This window comes from Drosophila mojavensis, unplaced genomic scaffold (assembly GCF_018153725.1).
Source record: "Drosophila mojavensis isolate 15081-1352.22 unplaced genomic scaffold, ASM1815372v1 contig_74, whole genome shotgun sequence".
Classification (NCBI taxonomy): domain Eukaryota; kingdom Metazoa; phylum Arthropoda; class Insecta; order Diptera; family Drosophilidae; genus Drosophila; species Drosophila mojavensis.
This window is the reverse complement of record NW_025318899.1, coordinates 7,982,902-7,987,314: the sequence shown is the minus strand read 5'-3', so window position 1 is coordinate 7,987,314 and position 4,413 is coordinate 7,982,902. Positions and strand designations below refer to the sequence as shown.

General features: G+C 42.4%; 1 long non-coding RNA gene across 2 annotated transcripts; it reads left to right on the top strand.

The window, feature by feature from the left end:
* The first annotated feature begins 1,273 nt into the window (after positions 1 to 1,273).
* Positions 1,274 to 2,773, top strand: LOC116804290. Of its 2 annotated transcripts, none has more exons than XR_004364251.2 (2): positions 1,274 to 1,978; positions 2,284 to 2,773. It is a non-coding gene; the product is annotated as an uncharacterized LOC116804290 (long non-coding RNA). The 2 variants fall into 2 exon arrangements; XR_004364250.2 differs by having other exon boundaries at positions 2,043 to 2,773.
* The last annotated feature ends 1,640 nt before the right edge of the window (positions 2,774 to 4,413 follow it).

Sequence of the window (4,413 nt, the reverse complement as noted above, 5' to 3'; positions counted from 1 at the left end):
CTCACATTTTGTGTACACAACCCTTTGTTTTTGTATTTTTTTAGGGCTTTCTGTTTTCCTTTTTATATGCTCCAACTAATGCGAAAAAGGCGGAGCTGCTTTGTAGTCAATTCAATTTTTTTTTTTTTTTTTGCTCTGCTGTTTGGCAAGGCCCCTGCAGATGTTGGGTTTGCTTTTAGACAGAATGTAGGCGTAGTCCGTCGGCTGGTTTTGGCCTTAAAGCTACACTGCCAACCCGCTGCGATATTTATCTTTAACTATTAGTACAGCAGTCAGCAGTTGGCAGTCAGCGGGCAGGGGGCAGCGGGCAGGGGGCAGCGGGCTGGGGAGCACTTTTTGGAGCGAACTGCATCCGCTGGCCCAACAGGCCGTTTAGCGCCATTAAACAATTCCCGCTGGCTCAGCGGCATTCACGCGTGCGCAAACGGGTTCCATGGATCCACATGGCTGCAGTTCGCTGCTGAAACTGAAGCTGCAGCTGAAGCTGAAACTGCAGCTGATGCTGGCACCCAACAATCAGTCGATTGTCACAGATATTTGTCATGTTTCTCAAGCAACTTTCCCTGCTGTTCTTGGCTGCCAGGCGACATGGTTGGCGTTCCTTTGTAACAACAACGTTGTAAAAATGTCAATTGCATTTTCTGGCCGAGCGTTTTTCACTGCCTTTTGTGCCAGTGGGCCCCATGTTCATCGATCGGATTTCATGTAATTACATTGTTCTCTGATTCATAATTAATTTGCTTCACTGGAGCCCTTCTCTCCTCACGCCACTCGTCTCCCGTCTCCCGTCTCCCGCCTCCCATCTCTCGCCTCCTGTCGAGCAACTTGCATTTTTGTGCGCTTAAAGCGATTTTTACATGAATATCAACCAGGCAGCTGGAAGCATATGTTGGCCAATGGCAAATCGAACATTGATAGCTTCTGAGTGATGATTTAATGAGGCAAACGTGGCATGTTGTGAATGAAATCAATTTTGTGAATGTGCAGAATGGCCGGCAGGCCACAACAAAAACAACAACAGCAACAACAAGTTGTAGTTGTAGTTGCAATCGTCAGTTGGCCGTTTGCGGCTAGCAGCTCATGATGAAAACATCTCGGGTATGGCCAGCAGCGGGTGCAGGAACAGACGCCCTGGCCAGCATATCAACTGCCTGTGCTGTGCTGGGTGTCGTAATGAGGCTTATGAATCAATGCAATGTTGATTGAGCTCCGCCAAGCAGCAGGAGTCGTCCACTGGCCTTATTAATAAGTCTCATTCGGGCCTCGACTCGTCGAGTCTTAGTAAACTGGCAGAAATACTTTGGGAAATGATCGAGTTACATTCGCTTAAAGTTTGAAATGTTTCAAATTCAGGCGTAATAAATTTACAAACATGTTTAAGGAATTGTTGTATATTTTTATTTTATCGAATCTAATCAGGAATTTCGTGCAATTTACATTAAATTATTGATGTCATCTCAAGCCGCGATGAACCCATCAAACAGGAATCGGATTAGCTCACTCCAAGAAGGAAAAAGAAGTGGCAAAACGCACGACTTGCGATTGACAAATTAATGCGGATCAGAAATCAACACCTCAACATGTTTATCATATCAAAAAATACAAGCGAAATGGAGAATTCCGAACCCAAACCCAAATCCAAACCCTACCCAAACCCAAAGAGAGATAGAGAGAGGAGAGCTGTCAGCGCTGGCGTTGAAAATTAATTAAAAACATCAACAGAATGCGTCGAGATTTACAAAATAACTGCGTTGAGGCTTCTGGAATTAGTGCGGATAATTTCAGAACGGATTGCAGTTGGTTTGGCTGGCTTGGCTGCTGCTACTGCTGCTGTGGTGGGTGTCGCACCTTGGCGTGGCAGGCGAACCGCAAACCGAGCCATCATCCATTCATTCATGGTCCACGAACCCTGAACGGTCTCTAATCAGCAACCCTTTTCAGAGTGCGACACGAAGCGAACTCATCGCAGCAATTTGGGGTAAGGGCTCGAGTTTTTCTTCGCCTTTCTGTTTGGGTTTTTTGATATGCAGATTCCTGACAAGGTCCTTGGCTCAGCCAGAGGATGGCGATGGCGATGGCGATGACGATGACGATGACGATGATGATGATGATGATGATGTCACTCTGTGTATGGCTGACAAAACGCTTGACTGATTACACTTGTATCTGTTTTGGTAGCGGACGCGTGTGTCCCGTGTCGCAATTGTCGTTTCCCAAATATGTTCAAGGATTTTAAATTGTTGATTCTCCCTCTCTCCCCCTCTCTCTCTTTCTGTCTTTCAGCTACTAGTTAGATTGTGCGCTTGTGATAAATTTGGTTTATTGAAAGGCGTCAGTGCGTGAAATGATGTGTGTCAATTGCATGAGTGAGTGAGCCATGACTACGGCCGGGGCCTGGGCCGGGGCCGTGCGACTTTTTCGGCTTTGGGTTGAGTTGACAGCGATTATGCAAATCGGACGAAGAACTGCATTAATTCCTGCGGCCATGTCACTCCTCGCCGAGATAAGCGTGGCTGGGGAGCAGCTTGTGGTCGCGTATCTTGAGCTGAGGCTGAGGCTGCGGCTGCGACTGTGGAGCTTTAAGTTTTGGCATTGCGCAAAATTTGCATTGTCTTGCGGCATTTGGCAACAAATCTCGAATGCAATTTATATGCAAGAGTCAAGTCAAGTCGACACTTCCTAATGAGCAATTAAGACTTGATGAATTTTCCAATTAAATTGCCAATAAATCGCGCACATATGCGCACTTGGGAACGTGGCTCATTATTGTTAACAGAATGTCGAATCCATTTTAATTGTATGAACTCCCCTCGCGTGGGTGTGGCACCCCGGGCAACAAATCGAACTAATTTATTGTTGTTATTGGTGTGCGAGGCGTCAACCGCAAATTGCTTAACAAATTGTTCAAATTGTTTAAAATCGCATTCGAGGGTTGACTTTCCGTTCAGTTCGATATACAAATCCGCACCTCAACGCCTCATTGAACAGCTACCCCCCTCCCCTCCCCTCTCTTAGCTGATAAACTGTCAATTGTCTGACCACTGCTCAGGGGTGCATCCTAATGTGAGCAACGGACAGTGACCATCAGCTCTGTCGCCCCCTTGGCCAGGGCGTCATTAAAATAATTGATACACGCTTGTCCAGCGACGCCCACGCACAGAATTAATTGATTGCCCCATGTGCGCCGTTCGATTTTATGCTCTGCAACTATTTTAATTAGTTAATAGATTTATCCACGATTTCCAATTTATACAATCTGACTTTTTGATATCCAGCTTACATATGTCGTTCTGCTGCTTTTATAGCGCTCGTAAAATGCGCGCATAATTCTTGACAACTCAGCAATCAAATGCGACTTACTCGAATGGGAAATCATTGAAAGGCAATCAGAGTCGAAACTTGAGTGCCCTATACAATGGAGTGGAAGGAAATTCTTGAAGTATTTTAATAGAAATGTATATTATATTTCCTTTATATATCCTTTATATTCTTGCGGTCTTTGATTCTTGATTAAACTGAGAAATTTTATATAGAGTGTGAAAGAGAAGTTTCTTTCTTTGGCAAATCTTATTCGATTTCTTCGATCTTATTTAGAGTTTACAGAGACAACTTTTTCTCTTTCTTTTTCTCCATCTACAATATTATGTATATAGTTACAAATTTGAGAAGAATTTTGCTTATTCAAAATTAACTTCTATATGACATATGAATAATGCAGCAAATGAATTTCATTTTTGGGGAAGTTCGATTCAGGAAAAATCTTACTGGACAGTATTTCCTAAAATCTACTATTCTATTACAATCAGATTATCGATTTCAAAGAATTCTGTCTAGTGAGATTTTTCCTGAAAAAAAAAAAACATTTCAAAGTCGAAAATATCTAGTGTAAAATATAGTATTCTATATTACCTTACACAAAACTATGCGTAATATTTTCTACTTGATTATAGACGTTATATAGTAGTAGTATAGTACATTATATATTAAATAAGAGACTTTGAGTTATTTAACCTGTACTTATGTAAGCTGATAAGATGCTAGGTCTCTAATAGAACGCATTATAATGCAGAGTGTTCTACTATTAAAATACAATATCTTGCAGTTCTCTTTATATCCCTTGCTCTACTCTCAGCAGCTGCAAGCAAACTCTATTGAATGTCTTTAGATTGTTCAGTGCAATCTTTCATTTAGATAATTCTGTTGCTTTTTTCTTTGTAGCTAGACAATTGTAGTGAAATTATTTAATTTTTATGTCGGCTCCAGTCAGTCGGTCGAGTCGGTTCAGCGCGACGGGCGAGCCATAAAACTTGTTCCCGCTTGCTTTTTAATCTGGGTGCAATTTGTGTGTTTATCAGTTGCGTGTAATTGCGCCATGGAAATTAACAGAAAATATAGAGAAACAGATACAGACAG